The sequence below is a fragment of the Octopus sinensis genome, linkage group LG2 (assembly GCF_006345805.1).
Source record: "Octopus sinensis linkage group LG2, ASM634580v1, whole genome shotgun sequence".
Lineage (NCBI taxonomy): Eukaryota > Metazoa > Mollusca > Cephalopoda > Octopoda > Octopodidae > Octopus > Octopus sinensis.
The window spans coordinates 24,069,272-24,079,271 of NC_042998.1; positions in this window are offsets into that span (position 1 = coordinate 24,069,272).

The window sequence follows — 10,000 nt, forward strand, 5'->3', positions numbered from 1 at the left end:
ATGCCACGCAGTGGGACTGAACCCGGAACCATGTGGTTGGTTAGCAAGCTACTTACCACACAGCCACTCCTGCGCCTACATCTGTAAGAATATGTTAAATATTTGAATTACAATATTTTTCTGAAGATCTGGTATTTCGGCATTATTACATACAATCATTCATGGAACACTCATCACATAACGTACCAGTTTTTACTTATGAAACATTCTTTTGTTCTTTCACTTCATTCAGTCATTTGACTGTTGCCATGCTGGAGCACCATCTTGAAGAATTGAAGAATTTTAGTTGAATGAATCGATTCCAGTTCTTATTTTTGAGTTTGGTATTTATTCTATCAGTCTCTTTTGCTGAACTGCTAAGTTATGAGAATATGAACACACCAACACCTGTTCTCAAGTAGTGGTTGGGGACCAACACAGACTCAAGGACATACTCACACACACACACACAGGGCTTCTTTCAGTTTCCATCTATTAATTCCACTCACAAGATATTGGTCAGCCTGAGGTTATAGTAGAAGACATTTGTGCCACACAGTGGGACCGAACCTGGAACCATGTGATTGAGAAGCGAACTTCTTATCACACAGCCACACCGGCATCTAGATGATGTAATTAATGCTGTTGTATCACCACCACCACCACCACCACCACCACCACCACCACCATCATCATCATCATCATCATCATCATCATCATCATTTAATGTCCGCTTTTCATGCTGGTATGGGTTGGACGATTTGGCTGAGGACTGGCGAACCAGTTGGCTGCACCAGGCTCCAATCTGCTCTGGCAGAGTTTCTACAGCTGGATGCCCTTCCTTATGCCAACCACTCTGAGAGTGTAGTGGGCACTTTTACGATGCTCTGTAAAGCATTCAAAGGTAAATACCAAATAAAAATCAGAGAATGAATAACATTGAATACACTGAATACCCTGTTGTTGATGTTGAAATTCCAATGAAGGAACTTTGGATCTAGGTTAGAAACCGACCCTTTCAATATTGGCAAGAAATCTCGAGATAAAACTGAACAATGACATACATACATACTTTTACTTGTTTCAGTCATTTGACTGTGGCCATGCTGGAGCACCACCTTTAGTCAAAGAAATTGACTCCAGGACTTATTCTTTGTAAGCCTAGTACTTAGTCTATCGGTCTCTTGTGCCAAACTGCTAAGTTACAGGGACGTAAACACACCAACATTGGTTGTCAAGTGATGTGACAAACATAGACACACAAATACATATATATATATATATATATATACACAACAGGCTTCTTTAAGTTTCCATCTACCAGAACCTCTCACAAGGCTTTGGTCGGCCTGAAGCTATAGTAGAAGTCACTTGCCTAAGGTACTATGCAGGGGGATTGAACCTGGAACCATGAGGTTGGGAAGCAAGCTTCTTACCACACAGCCACTCCTTTACATACTATATATGCTGATGCATATATATTGTAGTAATGGTGATGATGACAATAATGGTAATGATGACGATGATGATGATGATGAGAAGAAGACTAAAATGAAGAAGAAGAAGGAGGAGGAGGAGAAGAAGAAGAAGAAGAAGAAGAAGAAGAAGAAAGAAAGAAGAGAAGAAGAAGAAGAGAAGAAGAGAAGAAGAAGAAGAAGAAGAAGAAGAAGAAGACAAAGAAAAAGAAGAAGAAGGAGGAGAAGAAGAAGAAGAAGAAGAAGAAGGAAAAGAAGAGGTAAATGAAGGAGAAGAAAAGGAGAATGAGGGTTAATGGGTATCAAAGAGGGAGAGAAAAGAAATTAAAACATTTTTTTAAGGAGTTTAGCTGCAAAGGACCATTTAACAGAATATTTTAAGAGTTCAAAAACGAAAACCTGGAAAAAGTGAAATAAGAGAAATCAAACTTTAAAAGGAAGAAGCTTCACATAGGGATTTCCAAAAAGCTTGAAAGAGATAAGGGGTTAGGAAACAGCAGGCTTTATCTAAAGAAAGGATCAGTAAAGAAAGAGATCAAGGGAATATTCAAGTGGCTGTGTGGTAAGTAGCTTGCTTACCAGCCACATGGTTCCAGGTTCAGTCTCACTGCGTGGCACCTTGGGCAAGTGTCTTCTACTATAGCCTCGGGCTGACCAAAGCCTTGTGAGTGGAATTGGTAGATGGAAACTGAAAGAAGCCCGTCGCTTATATATATATATATATGCGACTGGATCTCTTCTTGTCGGGGGTCCCTGATGAACCTACCTCACGACAGGAGGCACAGATGTGGGCAGTGGCATCGAACTCCCTTGTTGACCAAGTGCCAGTCTCACTGCGTTGACCGGGTTCAGTCTCACTGCGTGGAACCTTGGGCAAGTGTCCTCTACTATAGCCTCGGGCTGACCAAAGCCTTGTGAGTGGAATTGGTAGATGGAAACTGAAAGAAGCCCGTCGCATATATATATATATATATATATATATATATATGCGACTGGATCTCTTCTTGTCGGGGGTCCCAGATGAACCTACCTCACGACAGGAGACACAGATGCGGGCAGCGGCATCGAACTCCCTTGTTAACCATGTGCCACGTATCAGAGGTGGATTCACATATTAGTGTAGCTTATTCAGCGGTGGTGCCCCAGCATGGCCGTGGCCTTCGGGCTAAAACATTTTTAAGGATTTTAAGGATTTAAAGATACGTATGTGTGTGCTTATATGTTTGTATGTCCATGTTTGTCCTCTCACCATCACTTGACCACTGATGCTGGTGTGTTTACGTCCCTGTAACTTAGCAGTTCAGCAAAAAGAGACCAATAGAATAAGTACTAGGCATACAAAGAATAAGTCCTGCGGTCAATTTGCTTGACTAAAGTTGGTGCTCCAGCATAGCCACAGTCATATGACTGAAACAAGTAAAAGAGTAAAAGGGTAAAATAGTAGCACTCATGAAGTGCATGGCTTAGTGGTTCGGTCGTCAGACTCATACCCTGGACTGAGGAGCATATTGTGTTCTTGTGCATGATGCTTCAGTTCATGTTGCACTATGTCCACTCAGCTGGTAAAAGTGAGTTGTCTTGCAATGGAGCAGTGTCCTATCCAGGAGTAAACCGGCTACTACATCGACTCCAGTGTTTTACTGGTACTTGATCTATCGAACCCCCAGATCAGACCCCACCAAAAAAAAAAAAAAAAACGGATGAAAGGCAAAGTCGACCTCAACAGAATTTGAACTCAGAACCAAGCGATGGGGCGAAATACTGTAAAGTATTTTGTCCCGCGTGCTAATGATTCTGCCAGCTCGCTGCGTTGATGACGACTACTACTACTAACTACTACTACTACTACTACTAACTACTGCTGCTGCTGCTGCTGCTGCTACTACTGCTACTACTGCTGCTGCTACTACTACTACTACAGCTACTACTGCTGCTTCTGCTGCTACTACTACTGCTGCTACTGCTGCTGCTGCTGCTACTACTACTACTATTACTACTACTTCTACTACTACTACTTCTACTACTACTACGACCACCACCACCACCACCACCACCACCGCTGCCGCTGCCGCCTCCACTACTACTACTACTCCTACTACTATTTCTAACAACAACAACAACAACAACAACAATAATAATAATAATAACAACACCAGCAACAACAACAATAATGACAATAATACTAGAAACAGTTATCTTGCCGATATAATGAAAATATTTTTGTCTGGAAGCATTTTTTAGTAGTGAACACGGAAGTATTAAAAACATAGTCATTTTCAGAGCATTTTAATATAATAAAATAAAATGCAATAACCTCAGATGAATGGGCACTGTTATTTGTAATAAAATACATTTATAGACATATTAAATAACTTAGCTGGACACAGTCTGGGTTTTTGGCATTAACATAAGCTGTAAAGTTACTAACAGCCATGAAAATGTCATCATAAAAGAATTAATCAAATGTATACATAGACTGATGATGGAATGCCAAGATGTGATGGAAGAAACCAGAAACCAGAGAAGTTGTTGGCTATCTTAGGGTTAACTGGCAGAATCGTTAGCACGCTGGGCGAAATGCGTAGCCGTATTTCGTCTGCTGTTACGTTCTGGGTTCAAATTCCGCCGAGGTCGACTTTGCCTTTCATCCTTTCTGGGTCGATAAATTAAGTACCAGTTACGCATTGGGGTCGATATAATCGACTTAATCCGTTCGTCTGTCCTTGTTTGTCCCCTCTATGTTTAGCCCCTTGTGGGTAGTAAAGAAATATATCTTAGGGTTACCTACTTGTAAACAAATGTGGTAGCATGTAACATTATTGACCGAGGTTACTGTGGTCTTTTCTGTAGGCTTTTCTTTCCACGGATAAACCTTATCTGCTTCCCTCTTTACACTTTACATCATGACATTTCTGTGATACATGATCCCTATTGATCGTTTTTTTCTTTTCTTTTTTTTTTCTCCTTTCCTTTATTTTCTTACCCTTTTATGATCCCTTTTGATCGAAAATCTACCCCACTTTTTTTTTTCTCCCCAAAAAGAAAAGCTCTACTTTGTAATCTGTCCTGTCTGTGTGCAGTCATGTGTGGCTAATAAAGAAACATGTCTTCTCTCAGCAGGGGTTAGAATTACCAATATTATTGTTATCAATATTATTAATATGTTAATTTTGGTAAGTTAATTTCAAATTATTTTTTAATGCTAAATTTTGGTGATTAGAAGCTTGTATGAAGTTCATTTCTTTTTTTTAACAGGTGAAGAGAAATTCTTAGATTTATAGCTTCTATGACTTCCAAGAATCTATCTGAGATTCTCTTTTGCCACTTACTTGTTTCAGTTCATTAGACTATGGCCATGCTGTGGCACTGCCTTGCAGAACTTTTAGTCAATTGACTGAATTGACTCCAATACATCATTATCATCATCATCATCGTTTAACATTCACTTTCCATGCTAGCATGTGTTGGATGATTTGACTGAGGTCTGGTGAACCAGATGGCTGCACCAGACTCCAATCTGATCTGGCAGAGTTTCTACAACTGGATGCCCTTCCTAACACTAACCACTCTGAGAGTGTAGTGGGCGCTTTTATGTGCCACTGGCATGAGGGCCAGTCAGGCGGTACTGGCAACGGCCACACTCAAATGGTGCTTTTTATGTGCCACCAGCACAGGAGCCAGTCCAGCGGCACTGGCAACGACCTCGATCAAATGGTTTTTCACATGCTACCAGCACAAGTGCTAGTAAGGCAATGCTGTAACGATCACGCTCGAATGGTCTTTTTAATGTGCCATTGGCAAGGAGGACAGTTCCTTCTTAAAGCCTCTACTTAAGCCTGGTATTTATTTTGTCAATGTCTTTTGCTGAACCGCTAAGATACAGGGACATGAACTTATCAATATCACATATAACCATATCAAGAATAAACAAAAAAAAAGAAGAATTCATAATCCTCATAAAAATTCTAACGAACATAATTATAAATTCTAACCCCAAAGGCTGAATCAAAATAATCAACATACTAATAATAGAAAAACCTAAAGAAAAAAAAAACATAGCAAAAAATAAAATACCCATTTTAATCTGTAATATCCAATGTTATTATTTTAATTAAACTATCTTTTGTAATTTATAAATAGAATATTATTTTCCTGAACACCCCAACAAAAATCAGTTGTCAAGCTGGTAGAGGACAAACACAGATACAGTGGCATGCATACACACATATACATACACACATACATACATTCAACGACCATACATACATACACACACACACATACATACATACATACATACATACATACATACATACATACATACATACATACAGGCATGCATGCATGCATGCATGCATACATACATACATACTACATACATACATACATACATACATACATACACACATACATACACACACACACATACATACACACTCATACATACATACACACACATACATACCTACATACATACATACATACATGCATTCATACATACTATTACATACATACACACACATACACACACACACACATACATACATACATACATACATACATACATACATACATACATACATACATACATACATACATACAAACATACATACATGATCAGTGGAAAAGAGAACACCTATGATGAACTATTGAGAAATCTGCAGTTACTCTATCCAGATTACAAGTTCAGGTTTGTACCTGTAGTTATTGGAGTCCTGGGACATGTAACACACTGCCTAAATACCAATCTTGAGAAATTAGGCTTCTCAAAAGCATCCAACTCATGCCAGCATGGAAAGCGGATGTTAAATGACACCAATGATGATGATAGAAAAATCAAAATTCTCTTGTTTTTGTTAACAAATTTGTTAACAGATTTTGTCAACAAAGAAAGAGATAATGTTTTTTCTCTTTTATCTTTAACTCGTTTCAGTCAGTGGACTGTGACCATGCTGGGGCACCCTCTTCAAGGATTTAGTCAAACAAATTGTACCCCGAGTCTGGCACTTACTCCATCGGTCTCTTCTACTGAAATGCTAAGTTACAGGTCATAAAAATACCTATTTCTTTACTACCCACAAGGGGCTAAACACAGAGAGGACAAACAAGGACAGACATAGGTATTAAGTCGATTACATCGACCCCAGTGCGTAACTGGTACTTAATTTATCGACCCCGAAAGGATGAAAAGCAAAGTCGACCTCAGCGGAATTTGAACTCACAATGTAACGGCAGACGAAATACCGCTAAGCATTTTGCCCACCGGGCTAACGTTTCTGCCACCTCGCTGCAGGTCATAAAAATACCATTACTGGTTGTGAATGATTGGTGGATGGGACAAGCAAAAACACAAAGGCACACACACTTATATACATACATACACAAGCACCCAACATAAACACACATACACACACACATGAGGAGATGCTGAAAATTTCCTGGCTTTGGGTAAAAGAAAATACACAAGGATCAGTTAATTAGGATTTTATTCAACATATTCCTCTCACAGATTCACACACTTATTGCAGCAGCCCTTCAGTTTTTCTAAGCCCTGTAAAATAACTTGGAAGGTCAGGCCTCTGACCAAGCTTTTGTGATCCCCTTAAAGCCAGGAACTTTTCAGCGCTCCCTCATACATATATATAACAGACATCACATTGCTTCCATCTATCAAATTTACTCACAAGGCATTGGTTGCCCCAGGGCTCCCAAAGTGGGACAGAATCTGAGTCTGGTAGAATCTAGTAGCAAAGTAACCTTTTTAACCACAAGACCTTACCTGTTGTTGAAGCTATTGATTTTGTCTTTCTCAAAATGGGTTCTGATTCAGTAAACCTATAATCAAATGCATGCCACCCACGACCATCCTATCTTATTTTCAAGAACAGTGTACCCAAGACTAAATTATGCATTCTATCTTTTTTTAATGGTAGCATGGGGTTTGAAGATTTGACTGTTATTTCTTGTGATCTGAGTGACACATAGAGGTTCCCTAGTTGGCTCATGTCAAAACTGAATTTATGTAGAGGCATCATATTTGAAATGATATTTTCATTGCAAAATTTGAAAGACATATGGCATATTGTATTGTCACACAGCGAAGTAATTTGAATGACTACTTTTTCCAAAAGTACCTGGTATGAACTTAAATGTTTTTGAAGAGAAGTCAGTTTTAAGCAAATTCTATAAGCCCCATGCTATCTCACTACAGATATATATATGTGTATCTATCTATCTATCTATCTATCTATCACAAAATATATGTGTGTGTGTATATATATAAATATATATATATGTATGAAAACATACATATATATGGAAATGACTAGAGACCGAGACCTATGGAAGTATGCTGTGCGTGAGAAGACCCGGCAAGACTAGTGAAGCCATAATCCGTGGGCCCCTACGATGTAGTCAGTCCACCTGTGCATACCTTCCTTCTTGTGACACTTGTGAAGACCTGTTGAGGCAAGTGAGAATCGAATCGAATCGTATCAAATCAAATCGAACCAAATCAAAATAATGAACATCAATGGAATTTGTATCCTTGTGGTACCAGTGCCGGTGGCACATAAGAAACCATCCGAACGTGACCGTAGCCAGTACCGCAATGACTGGCCTCCGTGCTGAGGGCACCGTAACAAACACCTTCCGAGCGTGGCCGTCCCCAGCCTCGTCTAGCACCTGTGTCGGTGACACATAAGAAAACACCATCCGAGCGTGGCCGTCTGCCAGCCTCGTCTGGCACCTGTGTCGGTGGCACATAAAAAACCCCATCCGAGCGTGGCCGTCTGCCAGCCTCGTCTGGCACCTGTGTCGGTGGCACATAAAAAAACACCATCCGAGCGTGGCCGTCTGCCAGCCTCGTCTGGCACCTGTGTCGGTGGCACATAAAAAACACCATCCGAGCGTGGCCGTCTGCCAGCCTCGTCTGGCACCTGTGTCGGTGGCACATAAAATCACCCACTACACTCTCGGAGTGGTTGGCGTTAGAAGGGCATCAGCTGTAGAAACACTGCCACATCTGACTGGCCTGGTGCAGCCTTCGGGCTTCCCAGACCCCAGTTGAACGTCCAACCCATGCTAGCATGGAAAGCGGACGTTAAAAAAAAATGATGAAATGATGATGATATGATTGTATATTATATATATGTATATATAAATATATATATATATATATATATTATATATATATATGTGTGTGTATTTATATGTGTATATATATTTATATATATATATATATAATATATATATTATATATATATATATTCATACATCTATATCTGTCTATATATATTTATGGTATGTACATGTGTGTGTGTGTGTGTGTGTGTGTGTGTGTCTGTGTGTTTGTGTATGCATGCACAGATACAATCTTGGTACACAATAAAAAGAAAGTGCTTAACTTATGTTACAGAATATATTTATTTGTTCATATTTAAATTCTATATTTCCACTCAGTGTGAAGATTTCACTTTGAATAATATTTAGCCTTTAAAAATATTTAGCTTTTATGAAAAGGTACTCTCTCTCTCTCTCTCTCTCTCTCTCTCTCTTCTCTACATATAGATATATATATATATATATATATATATATTTACATATACATCATATAAAGAAAAATATATATATACATCTATATATTATATACACAATACATACATATATAAATATATATTATATACACATATACATACATGCTATAAATATATATATATATATATATATATATATATATATATATATATATATATATATATGATATATGTATATATATGTACATATATACACATATATCATTTGTATATTTTTATTTGTACGTAAATATATATATGTATCTATCTATATATGTATAAATATATATAGATATATATAGATATATACATATATGTATATATATACACATACATATATATATATATATATATACATATATATATACATATATATACATATATATACATATTTATATATACATACACACACACACACACACATATATATATATACATACACACACACACACATAAATATATGTATTTATAAACATACTCACTACACACGTTCTGTATATATTGTACGTTGCCAAGTGATGGAAATGTGGTTTGGTTTCCGTCGTTATGTTTTTTTTTTATGATCTCAAATCATTGTTTATGGATATCATGTTTAATATTGTTTACATTAAATGTTTTAACAAGTAGTTTATTTGAACATATGTGTAAATGTTTGAACATGTGTGTGTGTGTACATACATATAATATATATGTGTATACGTGTGTGTGTGTGAGTGTATATATGTATTTATATATATATATATGTATATATATATATGATACATACACACTCATATACATACATTGCTGAAGATAGTCCTGTCTCACTGATAATTTTTCGTCTTTAGTATTGGTACCACAGATACAGGGTGGCCCAAAAGAAGGTTTAGAGTAATTCATCTCTTTACTCTCTTTTACTCTTTTACTTGTTTCAGCCATTTGACTGTGGCCATGCTGGAGCATTGCTTTTAGCCGAGCAAATCGACCCTCTAT